Below are 22,044 nucleotides of genomic sequence, written 5' to 3'. Positions count from 1 at the left end.
TTCCCAACTCTGGTACAGATCCCTAAAGGAACTGTGAAGGATGAATATTCCACTGCTTCTTTCCATTTTGTTATTTCACATTAAAACCCTTCTGATAAGGACTATCATGTCACCATATGCAGTTTCCATCAACACAAGTATTTGAAATGACTTAGACAACTGTTTATATCATCTAAACCACCAACCATCCCTTTCTTTGCTTGATGTCAAGTTGATGACTAAGAAGATTCTTGTCTTATCTGTGTCTCTTATTCTCACCTCTGATGCCTAAAGACCCAACTAAGGGAACAAATAATGATTACCACCTCCCTCAAATCTTCCAGCGTCTCATTCTATTTTTTCAGTTCCATTCCTATGGTATAGAATGGTGTTACTAAAATAACTATGAAGGCATATGCATAAGCTGGTGGGTCTTTTCTAAAGTTATATATATTTAGTTTCAACTTCTATTATCACTCAACATTATTGAAATAATGACTTCTTTGGTATATTTTGTATCTCATTTTATGTACACTAAATTTCATCTTTTCATTGTTTTAAATTATTTTTATTTTTATTTTTCTGGAACTTATAGACAAGGTGAAAATTTTGGTGGAAATAAACACCTTAAAATTTGTTCACTTGAGTGGCAGAATAGGAACTCAAATGTTTTTTATATCTAATTCAAATTATTTTTCTGCAAATTAAGTCTTCATCCTTAAGTTGTATGGAAAAATGAAAATAATTTACATTATTTTCTAAAGGCATGTGCCAATATAGAACACATCAAAAATTCTGGAATAGATATATTTTCTTTCAAATTCCATATTTTATACTTCCCGCATACTTTACCTGAAATGTGTCTGAACAGTAAAATGAAAGAGACTTTAAAAATTATTTGTAGCCAGTTTGTGCACTAAAACAAATGATCTCTTTCTAAATCTTGGTCTTAAAATTTATGAACAAACATAAAACTAATTTATACAGGCATAACTATAATCATAAATTACACATCTCAAAACAGTTACTAGTCTTTACTTTTCCTTACAACCAAACTCTTCCCCGTCCCCGGCCATGGGGCTGCCCAGGGACAATGCAGCTGGTGGAGGACGCACCTAGCGCCCCTGAAGTTTGGCCATTTCCAATGCTAATAACTAATGAGTCGTCAGTTTTTCCCTATTTGCTGCAGGTGCTGCCACAGGACATCCAGAATTCCAGTTTTCAATTATGGTGATAGCATTTACCTTCAGATGCTTTGGTATTTTACAGCTTTTACCATAGCTGCATCAGCTTACAGTTATTATCATTAAAGTTCCTGACCCAGTGATTGTCTGGAGTTGGGGGTCTGTTTGTGTGTTTCCACAGGGAGAACAGCAGCCGATTTGGATTCCAAAGAGACTAACTAAAGTGACTTCTACAGACCAAAAAGAAGATGATTTAGCTCAAATCCATAACAGCTGATATCCAGAACTCCAGTTTAGCTACATCTGCGACAATGGTTCTTCCATACCTGGAAGCTAATGAATAATGAGCACCATTAAGGCCTATTTCAAATGTAAAAACCTTGAGGCTTACTTGTGGGAATGCCTTCAAACCCATATGCAAGTTACAGGAAGAAGGAATTACAGGTACCATCATCACAGCTGTTGCTGTTTCTGCTGTTGCTACTACAGCTTCTTCGATAGCTATCACACAAACTGTACAAACTGCTGCATCAATAAGTACATATTAATGGATTCCTCTGCTTTGAGCTGCTTACAGAACTTACCTGGACTGTGTATCACTTATATGCATTATGAACTAATCTATTGATAATTATAACAGTACCAGGGTATCTTTGCTGACGGTGTCATCGGTGGTACAGTTTTTCCAAGGGTTTCTCTCTTAGAGTCATCATATGGCTTGGTATCCTGACATTTTGTATCCTCCTCTTTCTGCTTGTGGCAGATTGTTTATGGTGTTTGTGTAAAAACCACTATGGTTGTTATCCACAAGTATGGCTAAATAATGCTGGGCTGGTAGTCAAAGATGGGTAAGATCCAATTGCAGTGGTACCAACCTAAGGCTGATGATTTGAGGTCAGACCATCCAATGACAGGTAAGGACCATATGTAGTATTGGACAACCTAAGAAAGGCACTGTCCCTAAGCCACATACTTGTTGTTTAATAAAACAAAAGGGAGGAGATGTTGGGGATGCAAATCAAGTCAAGAAGGTGCCTGGCAGATTGCCAGGAGGAGTGGTTCGTGAAGCAACGCTAGCCATTAAGATTGTGGGGATTCCTTATTGGCTGATACTAATTGAGTCAAGCTGTGTGTAATCAGTTAGGTATATATATACCTCTGCTGTCCTGCATTAAAGCGGCTCCCACTCAATAAAGCAGTTCCCACTTGAACCTTCAAGTTGCTTGTCACCTCCCGGTTATTTGCCCAGCTGGACTGTGGCAGCCATAACCAACTGGCCTTCATTTACCACTCAGTTAATACCCTTCCAGGGATTAAGTCACTGATTGTATTAAGGCTCTCATAACCCAATGATTTCTCGTCTAAACCTTTTTGCATTGTCTCACACATGAGCTTTTGGGGGACACCTCACCTCCAAACTATAGCACGCTCACAGTCTTCAACTAGGTCTCACTTTCTACAATTTCTATCACTTCTAAATAATGCTATCAGGTATGACCCCACCAATGGATTAATCCTCATGAGCCAATTAGCCTCCCAAAACCCTACCTGTAAACATTGCTGCACTGGGGACCAAGATTTCAACAAGTGAGTTTTTAGGAAACATTTCAGATCCTAAAAATAATACCTGTAAACACTGGAAAATCATTGATGCTAAGTAATACCACAAAGCATAATATTATTTTACTGGTTAGCTAGATACATTTAAATAGAAAAGACCCAGAGAGCATCTATAATTGTAAAACAGTCAACAAATAGCAGTGAAACAAGCAATAGAATTTCTCTCTCACATACACATGCATACAGATATACATACTCATTCACATGCACACAAATATGGAATTCTAAGTAATAGATTACATTCACTATATTTTATGGCAAATACTTTCAGGAAAAGTCAAGATGCAAAAGCTCCATATCCTTAAATTGTTTCATTAATAATAATTTAATGTTTATACATATAACCATAAGCAAAACTTTTGCAAAACATCAGATATTAAAACTATCTTTTGAATTTGAAAGCATCATATTTATGCCTTTTGTCAATTTATTTTTCTTGTGTTTTGACATTTGTAGGTACAGTTAAGGAATCACCATCTTTAAGTGCAAAAGATATTTTTAGAATTTGTATTTAAAATAACATCTGCAAATAAAGAAAAAATAAAGAGAGATAATGTTATGCAAAAATATTCTCCTTGCATCTTTGGTTGAGCTTACCATTATTTTATTATTTAGGCAGAATGTCTATAGAGAAATTCACGATTATTTGAACTGTTTCTTCTGCTTCAACAGCTTTTTCCTTTAAGAATCTTCCCAAGCTGTCTATCCATAGTGGTTTCTACAGCAAGAAAAATCTGTTTCAATCTGTCTACATATTTAATGGGTGATTTTTTTGATTGTTCTGAGATATAGCATTATAGCTATGAACAAATCTACCCCCAGGTAGCTTATATTGGAGTAAAAGAAATAATCAATTAATATGAAAATGAATACATGATAAGGTGAAGCATAGTTATAAATTATAAAAAAAATCATATAACTGTTTTGCCCCAATCTTTGCATGTGTCTAAAATCAAATGGTTAGCCACCACAAGAAAGTCATTATTTTACCAACTAGTATGAATTTAAATATATGCACACTACTTTCCACGAAGTTATCATCTTATTGGGGTAAATGTAATGTGTTCCTAGAAATATACAAAGAATTTCAGCACATTTCCCAGTGTGTGCATTTCTTTAAAAGAATCTCTTGTTACATTTATTGATATTTTGGTATGTTGTGTCACTATTCTCATTTACTTCTAAGCATTTTTAAAATTTCACCCCTGATTTGTTCAGCTATCCATTGGTCATTTAGAGCATATTATTTAGTCTTCAGATATTAGAGTAGCTTCTATTTTTTTTAAATTTTTCATTGAAATTTCTAATTTCATTCCATTATGATCTGATAAGATGCAGGGTATTATCACATTAGTAAACTTAAAGACAAGAGTCATATAATTATCTCAATAAATGAAGAAAAAAATTGATAAAATACAGCAACCATTCATGTTCAAAACAGTAGAAAAAGTGGGGATAATAGAAATATACCTCAAAATTGTAAAAGCTACATGAGTTAAACCCAAGATCAACATCATTCTAAATGAAGAAACATTGAAAGCATTCTCTCTAAAGACTGGAACTGGACAAGAATGCCCTCCTTCACCACTTTCTATTCAACATATTTTGTGAAACTCTAGCCAGAACAATTAGACGAAAGAAAGAATTTAAAGGGATACAAAAAGGAAAAGAGGAACTAAAACTATCCCTATTTGCTGACAACATGATTCTGTATTTATAAAACCCCCAAACCTCTGCCAGAAAACTTCTAGAACTCAAAACAAATTCAGCAAAGTAACAGGATATAAAATTAACATAAATCAATTGTGTTTCTATACACCTAAGATTAATCAGCTGAAAGAGGAACTAGGAAAAATATTTAATTGACAATATCCTCAAAAAATTAAAATACTTGTGAATCAATCTAACAAAAGAGGTGAAAGACCTTTACAATGAAAAACTACAGAACACTAAAAAATAAATTAAATAAGAGCTTAGAAGATGGAAAGATCTCCAGTGTTCTTGGATAGGCAGAATTAATATTGTCAAAATAGCCATACTACCAGAAGTACTAATTCCGATTCAAATTCCAAAGATGTTCTTCATAGAAATAGAAAAAGCAGTCATGAAATTTATTTGGAAAAATAAGAGGCCCAGAATAGTCAAAGCAATCCTTACCAAGAAAAGTGAAGCAGGAGGCATTACAATACCAGACCTTAAATTATACTACAGAACTATAATAGAAAAAATGTCATAGTATTGGCACAAAAACAGACATGAAGACCAATGGAACTTGGAGAAAGCACAGAGATAAACACACACACACACAGAGTTATCTCATACTAGACAAAGTCATCATAAATATTCATTGGAGAAAAGATAGTCTCTTCAACAAATGGTATTGAGAAAACTGGAAATAAATATTTAACAGAATAAAATTTCACCCCTGTTTCTCACCCTGTACAAAACTCAACTCAAAGTGGATCAAAGACATAGGCATTAGACCAGAGACCCTGTGCTTACCAGAAGGAAAGGTAGTCCCAAATCTCCATCATGTTGGCTCAGGAAGTGACTTCCTCCACAAGACACCTAAAGTGCAAGAAGTAAAATCAAGAATGAAGAAATTAGGAGCTGGGATTGTGGCTCAGCAGTAGAGCGCTCGGCAGTAGAGCGCTCGCCTAACATAGGCGGGACCCAGGGTTCGATCCTAAGCACCACATAAAAATAAAGGCATTGTGTTGTGTCCATCTACACCTAAAAAATAAATATTAAATAAATAAATAAAGACTTTAATTTAAAAACAAATAAATGGGATGGTATCAAATTAAACATATTCTTCACAGCAAAGGAAACAATCAAAGGAAACAATCAAGGGCGTCAAGAGAGAGCCTACAGAATGGGAGGAAATCTTTGCCATCTGCACCTCAGAGCATTAATCTCCAGGATATACAAACACTTAACACCCCAAAACAAAAACAACAACAACAACAAAAAAACAACAACAAATAACTCAAACAATAAATGGGAAAAGGAACTGAACAGGCACTTCACAGAAGAAGAAACATGAATGGTCAACAAATATTGGAAAAAATGTTCAACATGTCTAGCAATTAGGGAAATGCAATTTAAAACTACACTGAGATTTCATCTCACTCCAGTCAGAGTGTCAATTATTGAGAATACAAGTAAGAGAAATGTTGATGAGGACATGGGAGAAAAGATATACATTGCTGGTGGGACTGCAAATTGGTACAACCACTCTGGAAAGCTGTATGGGGATTCCTCAGAAAACATGGAATAAAACCACTAATTTAACTCAGTTATGGACTCAGCACATTTTAGTGAAATGGTCACATCATTTGTGTATAGCAGCTTAATTCACAATAGCTAAGGTATAGAACCAATCCAGGCCCTTCAACAGATGAATGGGTAAGGAAAATGAGCTCCATATACACATGGGAATATTAGCCATAAAGAAGAATGAAATTCTGGCGTTTGCCAGTAAATGGAACTAGAGACTATCATGCTAAGCAAAATAATCCAATCCCCCCCAAAAATAAAGGCCAAATATCCTCTCTGATATGCAGGTGCTAACACAATGGGGAAGAGGAGGGAAGAACAGAAGTTCCATGGATCAGACAAAGGGGCATGAAGGAAAAGGATGGGGGATGGGAATAGGAAAGGCAGTAGAATGAATTGGACATTACTTTCTTATGTTCATATGGGAATACAAGACCAGTGTAACTCCTAATCATGTGCAAACACAAGAATGAGAAGGTATACTCCATGCTTGTTTGTTAAAATATACTCTATTGTCACATATATATATAAAGAACAAGTAAAAAAATTACAAACTAAAAACTCTATTGTATCCTCTACATCCAAAGTACTTCTTCAGCCTAAATATGCTTCCTTCCCTCCCTCTCCCTCTTCATTCCATCATACCACCTGTCTTGGTCTAAGAATTCAAAAGTGAGAAGGGTCATGATTTCCAAAGAAGAAATGATAGTTGTATCTTTCTTGGAAAGAGGCCAACTTAATTTGATTGATAGATTTGATAGTAAGGACTGGCTGTACCCACTAAGTTATATAGTGAACTTTTTTCATAAATTAAATGACCTAAATCTGTAACTCTAACAGCTTGATTAAAATACACTTAAAAACCTAAGCAACATATAATAGGCCAGAAAACTTTTTCATTAAATCTTCAAATTGTCCAGGGAGATAGACATGTTTTTAATAAACTAAAGGTATGCTTTCAAAAATATTTGGATACCATTGTCATCGAGCACACCAACATCAAATTTACAAATGTTTGACAAAACTTTATCCTTTCTTAAGAGGGGCTACTTGCTTAACTATTAATATAGTCCCATCTCTGTTAGGGCAAAGATGAGTTAGCATTTTCATATTAGAATAAAAATTCTTTGTTCGGATGCTTGAGTAAACTTTCTTAGAGGTAATACCCAAAGCCTTTAATTCTTGAGTTTCTCTGAGGAAGGATGTTTCTGATTATGCAATGAGAAAACGTCTTCATTGATGTGGCATAAGAAGTCCTTATTGGCTTTTTAAATTGCTGCTTCTGCTCAATTCTGCATCTTTTGTTTCTGCATTGAGTTGATCTGTAGAGCACTCCCAAGGAACTTTCTACACAGCTCTAACATAGAATCTGCTTCCAGGGAACCCTTACACATTCTCCTTGGGTTTACCTCATAAATTATTAAAATCTGGTAGTAGATTTAAGAGCTACATAGGACATAGACCAATTTTAATAATTAATGGGGTTGTACATAAGAACTGCAAAATTCTACCAGACTATTATCCCTTATCTACCATTGTCTAATAACCCTATCTCCTTCATCATGCCTGCTGTGTGAACTACCAAAATTACTCTCTCAAAATTTCAACTAACACTTAACTATTTTAAGATCTGTCAACCAAATCTCATTACTAGGGGAAAAAAATCTAACTCCTTAAGAAGACATATTATATTCTGTAGAATCCAGCCCTTCATATTATTTTTCTATACTTGAATAGTCCTGGACCATTTGTAGGTTTCTGTGTATTTGATGCTCTTTCACTCCTCCACTGCTTTGTGCATGGTTTTCTCTTAATGTGGAATTCCCTTTCATTTTTGTCCACCTCTAAATTCATACCCATCCTGCAAGAACTGAGTGGATGTTTACTTCCCTTGGGGAGCCACAGGCACACTTCATCTCCCCTCCTCAAATTGGTGCATCATGTATCAGACCTGCATGGTGTTGCATTCTTTTCTTTCACTGAGTACTTGACTATAATACTATTGTTTTATTCATTTTTTCCCCCTTATGGCACCTGACTCAATAGATAACTTTGAAGAACTGATATGAATTAAAGAAATACTGCTGATGGATTAAAAAACAAAACTAGCATTGGAATTTTGTTTAGTTGCTATGTGGGATTTTTCTGGAGGGCATTGCAATGAATCTCCACCAGAGGGAATATTCTTTCCAGCAGACTTCAAACAATTAAAACCCAATGCTAAAATACTATTTTACAATCATTAGAAAAGAGACAATGGGAGGTAATAAAAAAAATACAAGTCATTGTTTCTGCCCTCAGGCAGTCTATAATTTCAGGACTAAAACAAACAGACTTAATAATTATAAAAATATAATGTATCTTAACACATCTAAAACATTTTTGAAGAACTTTTTAAACAGAGTCAAATGATGTCTTCAAATCTGAAAAAAAGTAAATAAATAAAATTATTCATAAACTGCACTTTGCTCATTTGATCTCCTTGACATGTCCTGAGTTAGCTCATGTTTCCTCGACTGTGCAGATTAGAGAATAATGCTTGTCATCATGACTTCCAAGTGGGGTTTAGGACTTGAATGCAGGGCTTTGCAGTTCCTTACTTAGAAGCTTTTCCCCAATAACAATCTATATAAACTTTCTCAAATTCATTTTACCTCATTTGATGCCAGTTTACTCTGTCTGTATTATAATTTTAATGATTTTTATCTTCTCCTTTAATTTTTCAGTGCTAGGAATCCAAGCCAGGGACTTACACATTAGGCAAGCACTCTACCATACAGTACACATTTGGTCCTGAAAATATCTAACTTTTCATAGATTCTCTGTCTTTGATTGTCTACATTCCTTTCTGAATTCTGTCCTGAAATGCCTACCAACTTAGAGAATTAATTTTTAACTTGTTCATAAAACATAAAAATTGTACCTATTAATAGGGTAACATGATATTTGATACATGCATACACTGTGTAATGTTTGAATCAGGTTAAACATACCTATTTTCTCAAGCATTTATCATTTTTTTATGGTGAAACTTTCAAAGCATTTTATTCTACCTTTTTGAAATGTGCAGAGCATTATTTCTATCTATAGTCACCCTTCTGTGCAATAGCACACTAAAACTTCTTGCTCCTATTTAACTAAATGGAACTTAGATATATCAACATTTTCCCATTCTTCCGAACTCCTTCCTTGCCACAGTCTGGCTGGGCACAAATGCCGCAGTCTGGCTGGGCACACAATCACGAGCCACCACACAGCTTGTAGATTCAAACAGCAACTCTTTATTCCCGAACTCACACCAGCCGTCTACAATCACGTTCTGGGGAAATCCACGTTCTCTTTCCAAATCCACCTCTCTGCCCAAATCCACCACCACTGGGCTTCTATCTCCAAAATATATTGTCTAAATCCTGTGAGAACTCAAGGGGAACTCAGGCAGCAGGATACGCCCTATTCCCAGCAGGAATAATCTTAAACCTTAAACCTGGAACCTAAACCGGGAACGCCCTAAACACGATTATCTTAAAACCAGGAACACCCTAATCTGCCTTGGTCCTTGAGCAAGGTCACGTACATTCAATGTCACTGCAACATGGGGTACGCTGGCAAGGAAATTGTCATACCTACTTGGCTAATGGCTCCCAGCACTTCCTCCCATTCTCACAGCCAATAGCAACACCATTCTGCTCTCAATTTTGATGAAATAAACCTTTCAAGGCTCTGCCTATGAGTAAAATCATGCAATACTTGCCTTACTGTGCCTGGTTTCTATCACTTAATTATCTCAAGTTTCATTCATATTGTTGGAAATACGAGGATTTCTTTATTAAATGAATCATGTATGTACCATTGTGTATATACACCACATTTTTTTTACTCAGTACTCAGTTTATGGCACAAGTTATTTGAATTTCTTGGCTATTATGAATAGTGCTACAATGAATAGAGTAGTAATGTCAATTCTTTGTGCTGATTTCATTTCCTTTGGAAATATACTACATAGTGGAATTGCTAGATCATATGATGGTTATGTTTTTAAGTATTTGGGGGGTCTCCACACTGCTCTCAATAATGACTATGATACTTTATATTTCCACCTGTATGTAAGAGCTCCTTTTTCTTTCATATCTTCAATAATATTTGTTGTTTTTAGTCTTTTTCATAATAGTCATTCATACTGGGGTTTGGTGATATATCATTGGAATTTTGATTTGAATTTCCAGGTGATTAGTGATACTGAACATTTTTTCATATATATGTTGAACATTTTTACATCTTCTTTAGAGAAATACTTATTTAGGTCTATTGTTAAATTTTAGTCAGCTTATTTAATTCAATATTTATTCTGAATATCAAATACTTTCCAGATGTATACTTTGCAATTATTTTTATTACTCTGCATTTTCTTTGCTGCACAGAGGCTTTGTAGTTTGATGTAGTCCTATTTGTCTATTTTTGCTTTTGTCTCATGTGGTTTGGGGGTTTCTCCAAAAATTCTGTGCTGTTTCTAATGTCCTAAAGTATTTACCCTATATTTTCTTCTAGTAATTTTATTTTCTGTTCTTATATTTAAATATTTAACCTATTTTGAATGATTTTGTAGCTACTTAGAGAAAGTGTTCCAGTTTCATTCTTTTGTGTGTGGATATGAATTTTTCCCAGCACCATTCTTTGAAGACTATCCTTTCTCCAAGCATGAGCTTTCATAAATGTTTTGAAAGTTAAAGAGCAGATAAAAAATATAAACACTAGATATAATGGCTGGTGAACTACACACTTATGGAGCAGTCCGGAAAAATTCCTGGACTGTTCTAAAATATAAAACTTATAGACTCTTCTTAAAAGAAGTGCAAATGGCCAATAAGTATGTTAAAATGTTCAATATTCTTACCTGTTACGGAAATGTGATTCAAAACTACATTAAGACTCCATCTCAACCCAATTAGAATGGCTATGATAAAAAATAATAAAAAATGGTGATGAGGATGTGGAAAAATAAGAACTCTTATACACTGTTGGTGGAAATGCAAATTATTACAATCACTATGGAAAACCACATGGATGTTCCTCAAAGAACTAAAAATAAATAAAACTACCATATGATCCAGTTCTCCCACTGTTGGGTACATATCCAAAGAAAATGAAGCATACATAAGAGATTCCTGCACACCCATGTTTATTACTATACCATTCACAATAGCCAAATTACATAATCAGCCTAGGTATCTACCAACAGATAAATAGATAAAAATAATATGTATACACAGTGGAGTTTTGTTCATCTCTGTAATTTGCAGGGAAAATGGATGCAACAGGAGGACATCATATTAAGCAAAATAATCCTGACACAGAAAGACAAGTATCACAGGACTATAACATTATTAGAATGGGATGGGGGAAGAAGAGAGTAGGATAGAAGGGAGGATAAATATAATCAAAGCACAATATATACATGTATGGAAAATCACAGTGCAACCATTAATTTGTATAATTAATATGCATTAATAATTGCAATTTTAAAAGATTATAAATTATAAAATTCTACGAGGGAATCTGGCCAACTTGTTGCTGGCAACACCACTAGAACTGATGACATGTTCCAAAATAGACTCTTTTGAAGAGCAAATAACCATGAGGTTATGAGCTGAAAATAGGATAGTAGTGTTGGAAAACAAAACTAAGCAAATAATCAGAGTTTTCACATATTAGAGCTGATATTATATTATTTTATGGCTACTTTCTGAAAATACATAGCTATAAAGATGCTCTATTCAGGTTACTGTCATTTGATATCATTATAGATAGTAATAATGTAGAGAAAAAAAAGTTATACTATGAAAAACCAAATTTGTGGGGAAAAGCTTTCTTTTGGAAAAGAAATTAAAAACAATTTATAAATAATAACTAAAATTTAATTATTGTTATCTGTTACCATACCTTAAATGAAAACTTTGATTTATTTATACATTATTCCCTTAAATGAAAACACATTGAATTAATATGATCAATAAACAGTGCCATATGGTTGGCTGTGAAACAAAAAGAGAAACAGTAAGTTAATTCTGAAAGCGTTGGTTTTTAAAATGCCTCAATTTTTGCAGTACAATTTATAAATATTTTCTTTGTCTTTTCTGATAAATTAAATTTCTGGCCCGTGGGTGTGCAATTCATTAATAAGTGATGAATAATTAATCCACGTTATGTATAGTTCAGCATAGTGAAGTCAGAGGCTACCAAATCTACATGATGGAGTATTCAGACTTCCTCTGCAGATCATCCTCAGCTTTCCTCCAACGAAAAGCAATATATGCAAAGACTTTTAGATGGAAATGCAAACTTCAGTGTTTCCACCTCTCTTTCTGTTAATCCAGCTGGAAAACATTTGATGCCTGTGTTGTTTTCTTAAAATAAGATGTTAGTCATACTTGGGGGAGATTTCCAGCTGATAGTAGTTGAAAACACACAAGCAGTGCAAAGGATATGAGGGAAGAAGACAACATCTTAATTAGAACTCATATTCTGTGTTAAGAATTGCTATTTCTAGCTGGGCACAGTGATATATGCCTATAATCCTAGTGGCTCAGGAGGCTGAGACAGGAGGATCAAGAGTTCAAAGCCAGCCTCAGCAAAAGCGTGGTGTCTCTAAATAAAATGCAAAATAGGACTGGGGATGTGGCTCAGTGGTTGATGGCTCTGAGTTCAATCCCCAGTACCAAAAAAAAAAAAAAAAACCACCCCAAAATAAGTGCTATTTCTTGTCCCTTGTAGATGATTCTCTAAGTTTAGCCATTTTTAGGTATTAGATAATGAGATAGATAACTAATATTAGCCTTAAGCATTTGGAGAAATAGCAGTTGGATAGATTAATAAAAACATCATAAAAGCATTCTTTTGTAAACTTGGACTACATCTACTTCTGAATAGGTTAAAAATTTGGCTTGAGTATGCAGTTTCTCCTTAGATTACAAAACTATAGATAAGTATGTACACATAATATTTTCCTTATATCCATTTTCATGCCATTGAACAATTTATCAAAGCCTAACTTTAATTTTAATGTATAAAATGTAGGCATTGCAAAATCGACAATGTTAGCAAGTATTATAAACGGAAAATGGCACTTGGATTTTATAAAAAATCATTTTGTTAAACCACTTATATGAAAAACTACCAGAAAAATTTGAAATACTGTACTAGTGTGAAAACTTTCAGTCATAGAATTTGATGTAATTTCTACTCTCTACATGGAAATTCGCTAAATATTAAGAAAATCTCAAAAAAAGTTTACAAAACTAAATTTATAACAACACAAGTATATGAGTTTGTAGTGACAAATAATACCACTACTTTAGTTACTTCTTCTGCTAATAACAGTGATAAATTTTGGACTTTGATTTATTTCCATAAAACCAGCAAATGCATGAATGGGATTAACAATATATACAATAAGGAATTTAGATAGAACACACACACACACACACACACACAGTGCCTATCTATCTATCTATCTAGTGTCTATCTGTCATATAGTCTGTGTATATAGTGTCTATCTATAATCCATATTGTATATATTTTGAATATATATATATTATATATATAAAACATAACTATATATAATATATATAATGTTTTATTCTATATACACATAAAATGTATATATATATATCATAGAAATTTCTAAGCAAATTTATTAGACTAAGCAAACCTCTTTTCACTTTATCCTTCACCTATTTGAAACATATAAATAGAAAAGTGTAATTTTAAATGCTTCATTTACCTTTTAAAATTAATGTATTTACTATTGTTATTACCAACAGTAATATCATATAGATAATTTATTATTGATTAAGTTTCCAGTTGGCAATGGATTTCTATTTATAATAACAAAATGGAAACAGCAGATGCAAACCCATTGATTTTTGGCACCTGGAAGTTGAGCAGCTGAGAGAGATGACATTTTGAAGCAGGGACGGAAAAGCAAGGATATTTGGCAGAAGCTGAAGAGTTTACAACAGCAACATGGCTTTCTGAGTCACTAGTGCATAGTATAAACAAAATATTAGAGTTGGTGGCAGAAAAATAGTTATATACAGTTCAGTGTTAACCTTCTGAATTCAAATTTGTCTGCAAAAATCACATAGACTATTTGACATCTCTTGTAAGTGAATTTTGAAACCAAGAAATATAAATGTAATCTTTTAAAAGTGTTAAGTTTTGAAAATATAGACAGTGATGTCTCAGAGTTGTATGTTCAATAGTAAAATTTCCCTGTTTAGTAACAAACATAAACCCAGTATCAAAAAAAAGAATGCCTTAAAATATGTAAAATTTTGTCATCAGGATCATTCAAGTAATACATCTAATATGCTTATTTATTATTCAGAGCTTATTAACTAACACTTAACATACAACTCTTAAACTTGGCATTGGCATAGAGTAGATTGGAGCAGAGTACTCTAGTAGGACTATTAAGGCAGGTAAATGTGAACCAACTGGCACTACTGAGAATAAAAGAAATGTAACCTAAGAAGCTGTCTTGAGGTGATACAATCATACAGCAGAATTAGGATGGTTAACAAGACTGTTGAGTCATCTAATCAAGTTTAATCTATTATCAGGTCAGTTTATGAAGCAAGAGAAGGATATAATGAATTTCAGAAAAAAAAATAACCAGAAAGATGTATAAAATTTAAAGTGACATTTTTGCTTAAATGAGCAAGATTTAGATAAACAAGAAGTTTACATGATCATCTTTTTTTTTCTCAAAGATACCAGTAAAGGTAGATGTTATAGTATTAATATTCATTACACAATGTGGAGAAAAATGGAGAAAAAATATTTAATCTCTTCTCACATATCTATAGTGTGGGTTAAGGGATACACTGTATATATGAGTAGGTGTGTATTTGTGTGTGTTGTGTGTGTGTATAATCTCAAATGAAGTTATAAGTTGTAACATAAAATTAAAAATAATAATCAAAGAAAATAGAATATTTCTCTATTAGAGGCCAGAGATAAAAAAAAAAATGCTTCAAAAAATAAGTGATTAAGCTCAGTCTCAAAAAGTTTTATCACATGGCAGAGGCACAAAAACATATTTCTGTTCTAAGAAATAGCTTTTGGAAATCTCCAACTACTATATTAAAGACTGGTACAAAGTTTGAGGATATACTTTACTGAAGGAATTTATAGATTCTCTGGGTAAGAGAGCAGCACTCTTTTTCTATAAAGGATCAGATAGTAGATATTTTAAGCTTTGCAAGGCCATGTGGTCTTTGTCTCACTGTTTCCTCCACATTCTTGGGCTCTGACACCCCAGGCTGAGCTGTATCCCTTTGCCATTTCACACCCCATGCAGTTGCCCTCTTTATTCTGGTAGGACCCAACACTTCATTAAGGTCATCACTAGCGTGCATTTTCTCACTTAGTTTCAGCTTTTGTATTTTGTACAAGGACTTTCCCATTCTGTCCCTGTAGATTCTTTCCTCATTTTGTTTGGGTTCAGTCAACCCATATTAGGATGCTTATCCATATGGATGACCTTTTCTCACTTGGGCTGGTCCACCCTCATGTGTCCTGTCTTCTCATACCATTTATCATGGTCATCTTCCTGACCCTGCTCAGATTAAGGCTTCCTGAGTGGACTGTTGCCTTTCATAGACATATTTTCACCATCCTTGAGCTGCCCTGTTGTTTTAGTCAGCTTTTTCTCTGCTGCCACATAAAGATCTGACCAGAACAATTTTATGGGAGGGAAAGTTTATTTGAGGGTCATATTTTCAGAAGTCTCAATACATAGACAGTGAGCTTCATTCCTTGGGGCTTAAGGTGAGGCTGAACATCATGGCAGAAGAGAGTGGCAGAGGGAATCAGCTCACTTGATGATCAGGAAGGAGAGAGAGAGAGAGAGAGAGAGAGAGAGAGAGAGACCACTTGCCAGATACAAATATATACCCCAAAGCCATGTCCCCAGTGTCCTACCTCCTTCCTCTTCCCTTCACACCCTATTTGCCTTCAATTACCACTCAATCCCTTCAGTGATTAATTCACTGATTGGGTTAAGGCTCTCACAACTCAATCATTTCTCTTCTGAAACCCTTCACATTGTCTCACATGTGAACTTTGGGGGGACACCCAACATCCAAACCATAACATCTGTTCTTACCAAGCCTCCATGTGGCACCCTCATAATACACCTTGATCTCTGAGCTCATGGAGATGGAGACTGATTATATCTAGGAAAAGATAACAGAACTTTCAAATTTAAAATGGGAACCATGGTGGAGGGCAGGTTTCTTATGCTGAGAAAAGTTTCAAACTTGGAATGGAGAAACCTAGATTCATCTCTGAGCTGTTAAAGGAAAGCAGTACCCCTGCAGGAAGATGCAAGATAAACCTGGAATATCCTAATCCAGAGGGTAAATACATGTTTAAAACATGATAAGACATGTCTAAGGACATAGAATACCACTTAAAAAGACTACTATGACCAAAGTGGGAATACTTAGAAGAAAAAATAATAATTATAAAAATGTGTTACAACACATTAACTGCAAAAGCAAAACATAAGTCCATATAATAATAAATGAATATCAAATATAAATGAAATTAAAGTATAATGAGAACAGAATACACACACACATACACACACACACAATGAAAGCACCACCATCCCAAATAAATACTCATTATTGATAGAAGAATAATGAGAATAAAGGGAGAAAGTGGCAATCTAGAAGCCAATGAGAAAAGACTCAGAAGAAACCAATCCTACCAATTGCCGCAGTCTGGCTGGGCACACAATCACGAGCCACCACACAGCTTGTAGATTCAAACAGCAACTCTTTATTCCCGAACTCATACCAGCCGTCTGCAATCACGTTCTGGGGAAATCCACGTTCTCTGCCCAAATCCACCCCCACCGGGCTTCTGTCTCCCAAAAAATACTGTCTGAATCCCGTGAGAACTCAAGGGGAACTCAGGCAGCAGCATACGCCCTATTCCCAGCAGGTATAATCTTAAACCTGGAACCACCCTAAACCCGTATAGTCCTAAACCGGGAACGCCCTAAACTCGGATCCGCCTTGGTCCTTGAGCAAGGTCACCTATATGCAATGTCACTGCAAAATGTCCTATTTCCATGAGTCCTTCCACTAAGCAACATGGGGTACGCTGGCAAGGAAATTGTCATACCTACTTGGCTAATGGCTCCCAGCAACCAATACCTTGAATCTCAGACTTCTAACTCCCGAATTGTGAGAAAATAAATTTCTTTTTTTAAAACCACCTACTTGACCTTTGGTACTGTGTTGTGGCATAGTTTGTGTGTGTGTGTGTGTGTGTAGGGTTATGGAACAGCATATAGTATAAATATAATAGTTATACAAAGGTGCATGACATGAATCTAATTGTGAAGAAACATCAGGCAAAACCAAATGAATGACAATCTCAGTTAATTAGCCTATGATTTCAAAATGCAAGCAATGTCATAGAAACCTCAGGCAGTTTCCTGTTTTGTAAACAGTTTGACTTGATCCTGCTAAGGGAACTCTCTCAGCTTGCCTGCAGTCTAAATCTACTGGGGTTTCATTCCTTGCAATATGAATCATTGCAATGTTAGGGGAAGGGAAAAAAAGTGATTTTTATATCCCCAGAAGCCTGAGTTAAGGAAATAAACTCAGAGTCTTTCTCAAATACCTCCCTGTAAGTGTCTTTTACCACACAATAGGATCCAGCCCCCCAGCAAACATCCTTCCCACTCAAACTTAGTGCTTCAATGGCTCTAAGTTTTCATTAAATTGCAAAAAAGCATAAATAAATAAATGAGAGATTTTATACTTAGATTATAAGTTTGGCCTTAATAAATTATGTTTAAAGCTGACTTAAAATGAAGGAATAGTTCAGAAACTACTGTTTTTCTGATAAGCATGTTGCCAAAGAAAGTGGAAAAATCGCCTCAAGACCTGAGACTTAACTCCTAAAGCAATTTGCAGCCTCTTGTCCTATGACTTTCACCCAAGGAAACAGGCTGGGAGCTGTGCTGCTGCAGTTGAAAATGTGCAACCCACACCAGCTTCTGTGGCCATGCATGAAAATGGTAGGGAAGAACCCTCCATCTGGCAGAACCATAGATGATAAAGAACAATGAACAAGTGTTTATGTTTGTAAAAAAAATATTTTAGTATAGAAGGAGAAGTGCATATGTCAAGATAGGGAGAATTTGCATTTTTTACAATTCAGAATTTAATAACTACCATGCAAAAGCCTCTGTGTTCCTCCAAATTGCTGCCCATTCCTATCTTTTCAAAATGGGTATTTTGCAGATTGAGAGTTTTTATTGATGTCATACAGCTATGCCAATAGTCACATATATGTAAGGCAGAAAATACAGACTTTAGTTTATAATTTGCAGAAAAACAGAGATTTGTATATCCAGATCTAGTAGAAAACACTATACTTCTGCATATTGTCCAGAAATCATGGATTTAGAGATGGATATGGAATTTTAAAATTATCTCTTTTTTTGGAGGAGTGAGTTGGGTATATGTTATTGTAAGAAGTATATTTGTGGGCACTTGTGTTTGGAGAGATGGAGTGTGAGTAAGCCTGACAATTATCTCCTAATATTTATTATCTCGTTTTTTTTCCCTTCAATAATAATGGCCCAAGTTCTGAGCATACAGCCTCCTACACAGAAACTCCATTTCCCAGAAGTATGACTGAATTGTGATCAATAGGATCAGATTAGTTGGAAAAGATGAGAGCAAGTCCTCAAAAAGAATGTGCTTGCCTTACTCTGTCTATGGCAGGAAACTATAACAGATGTCTATTAGTGAGCGGTTTCACCTTCAGTCAAGCAGACGACAATAATACCATAAAGAAAGTCAAAGTGAGCAATAAATAAATGCATAAAACCAAGGGCCTTCAGTAGGCTCAGTTGCTTACTTAATTTAAATAACCTGCCTCCTGGGTGGACCAATGGTACAGAATAGAGGACACAGAGACCAATCCACAAAATTACAACTATCTTATATTTGATAAAGGGGCTAAAAGCATGCAATGGAGGAAGGATAGCATCTTCAACAAATGGTGCTGGGAAAACTGGAAATCCATATGCAACAAAATGAAACTGAATCCCTTTCTCTCACCATGCACAAAAGTTAACTCAAAATGGATCAAAGAACTTGATATCAAATCAGAGACTCTGCGTCTAATAGAAGAAAAAGTTGGCTCCGATCTACATATTGTGGGGTCGGGCTCCAAATTCCTTAATAGGACACACATAGCACAAGAGTTAAAAACAAGAATCAACAAATGGGACTTACTCAAACTAAAAAGTTTTTTCTCAGCAAGAGAAACAATAAGAGAGGTAAATAGAGAGCCTACATCATTGGAACAAATTTTTACTCCTCGCACTTCAGATAGAGCCCTAATATCCAGAGTATACAAAGAACTCAAAAAATTAAACAATAAGAAAACAAATAACCCAATCAACAAATGGGCCAAAGACCTGAACAGACACTTCTCAGAGGAGGACATACAATCAATCAACAAGTACATGAAAAAATGCTCACCATCTCTAACAGTCAGAGAAATGCAAATCAAAACCACCCTAAGATACCATCTCACTCCAGTAAGATTGGCAGCCATTATGAAGTCAAACAACAACAAGTGCTGGCGAGGATGTGGGGAAAGGGTACACTTGTTCATTGCTGGTGGGACTGCAAATTGGTGCGGCCAATTTGGAAAGCAGTATGGAGATTCTTTGGAAATCTGGAAATGGAACCACCATTTGACCCAGCTATTCCCCTTCTTGGTCTATTCCCTAAAGACCTAAAAAGAGAATACTACAGGGATACTGATACATTGATGTTCATAGCAGCACAATTCACAATAGCTAGACTGTGGAACCAACCTAGATACCCTTCAATAGATGAAAGGATAAAAAAAAGTGGCATTTATACACAATGGAGTATTACTCTGCACTAAAAAATGACAAAATCATGGCATTTGCAGGGAAATGGGTGGCATTAGAGCAGTTTATGCTAAGTGAAGCTAGCCAATCCCTAAAAAACAAATGCCAAATGTCTTCTTTGATATAAGGAGAACAACTAAGAACAGAGCAGGGAGGAAGAGCATGAGAAGAAGATTAACATTAAACATGGACGAGAGGTGGGAGGGAAAAGGACAGAGAAGGGAAATTGCATGGAAATGGAAGGAGATCCTCATTGTTATACAAAATTACATATAAGAGAAAGTGAGGGGAAAGGGAAAAAACAAGGGGGAGAAATGAATGACAGTAGATGTGGTAGAGAGAGAAGATGGGAGGGGAGGGGAGGGGAGGGGAGGGGGGATAGTAGAGGATAGGAAAGGCAGCAGAACACATCAGACACTAGTATGGCAGTATGTAAAAACGTGGATGTGTAACCGATGTGATTCTGCAATCTGCATACGGGGTAAAAATGGGAGTTCATAACCCACTTGAATCAAATATATGAAATATGATATGTCAAGAACTATGTAATGGGGGGATCCAACATGGCGGCGGGCGAGGAAGCAGCACTTTCAGTATCTCCACATTAATGGGATCAGAAAGACCCATTAATACACCTAAATTCTACCTACTGAGGAACTTCTAGCAAAATTCCGCTGAAAGGAGACCTGCCGGGAATTAGTAAGTTTATTAGAGGTGACAGTTTGTCCCAGACGAGTGAATCTTGACCATGCGGCGCAGAGGTTCAGTCCCGCGGCCTCCGCCTGCCCGGCTCTGCAAGCGGCCCCGTGTGGCCCGATGCTGGGAGAAGGGCCCCGCCCTCCTGGCTCTGCTGGGGGCCTGCTCCCGCTGGGAACGCGCCCCCCCCTGCCCGCCCGGCTCTGCTGGCTGCCCCACCCACGTGGAGAACGCCCCCCGCCCTCCCAGCTCTGCTGAGGGCTCCGCCTGCAATGAGAACAGCCCCCCCGCCCACAGGGCTCTGCTAACGGCCCCGCCCACCTGGCTCAGGAGGCGATGTGAAGGGAATCTAACCAAGCCTTTATGAAATAGCGAACTGGGAACTAAAACCAGAGATTGAGTCAGACCAGAGACAAGCCAGTTCCACCCCTCCCTTCGGACACTCTGGCAAGGAGCCAGGGGCCCGCCATAGCAGTGAGGGGAAGTCACCAAAGTTCGGCCAAAGAGATTCCTTCCCAGCGGAATCTACTTTAGCAAGTGTGTGACTCCCACCCACATCAGATACAAACAACCGGGAAACTTCAAAAATCTCTCCATGGGCGCGACCGTAAGGGCCAAGGGACTCCAGGCCACCAACTCCCCCTAATGCCAGTGACATGGGCGTGACTTTAGGGGCGGAGGGAAGCAGAGAAGACTCCCCACCCCCAACTCCCCCAACCGCCAACTGAGAGGGCGTGATGGTAGGGGCAGAGGGAAAAAGAGGACACTCCAGACCCCCAACTCCTCCTACCACAAGCGGAGTGGTCGTGATTGTAGGGGCTGAGGGAAGCAGAGGGGATCCTCGACCCCCAACTCCCATTACCACCAGAGGCGACACCAAAGGTCTTAGCCGCCAGCTTCCGAGGGTGTGCCCACCAAAGGGGTCCGGAAAAATTAAACTATTGACTCCCAAACCACAGCTCCACAGCACTGGGGCTTAGATGAATGACAGAGAAAGTGCTCAGTCGTTAGGGAAATAGAGCACGCGGTGGGGCTGAAAGTGTAAACAGATCCCTGGGGAACCACCTCCACTGAGCAGGACCTAGCTGGCTGGCAGGAGGAAGGGGAGGAGGGGCCGGAGAAGTGACCAACAGGATTGAGAGACTGTCGACACACTGAGGGCAAAACTCAGCCCGGAGGGCACAGAGAAGAAAATGGATCGCTAAGACCTAATTTTATTTCTTATTTTATTTTATTTTTTCTCTCCCTTTTTCCCTCTTTCTTTCCCCTTCCAAGTTTTATTGTTCTTTCCATTCTTCTCTATGCTATCTA

At 36.5% G+C, this 22,044-nt stretch overlaps 1 long non-coding RNA gene across 1 annotated transcript in view; it reads right to left on the bottom strand.

The window, feature by feature from the left end:
- LOC124104269 (uncharacterized) overlaps positions 1–16,998 on the bottom strand; it is a 33,205-nt gene extending 16,207 nt beyond the window's left edge. Inside the window, exons 1-2 of the long non-coding RNA XR_006855395.2 lie at positions 16,837–16,998; positions 5,286–5,351 (exon numbers count right to left, since the gene is read on the bottom strand). This is a non-coding gene — a long non-coding RNA (uncharacterized LOC124104269). The remainder of the gene's footprint in view (positions 1–5,285; positions 5,352–16,836) is intronic.
- Between the last annotated feature and the right edge of the window lie 5,046 nt (positions 16,999–22,044).

Source organism: Marmota monax, unplaced genomic scaffold (assembly GCF_021218885.2).
Source record: "Marmota monax isolate L192 unplaced genomic scaffold, Marmota_monax_Labrador192_F-V1.1 WCK01_AAM20220418_F8-fsc00001, whole genome shotgun sequence".
NCBI classification, from domain to species: Eukaryota; Metazoa; Chordata; class Mammalia; order Rodentia; family Sciuridae; genus Marmota; species Marmota monax.
This window is presented reverse-complemented; position numbering and strand designations above follow the sequence as displayed.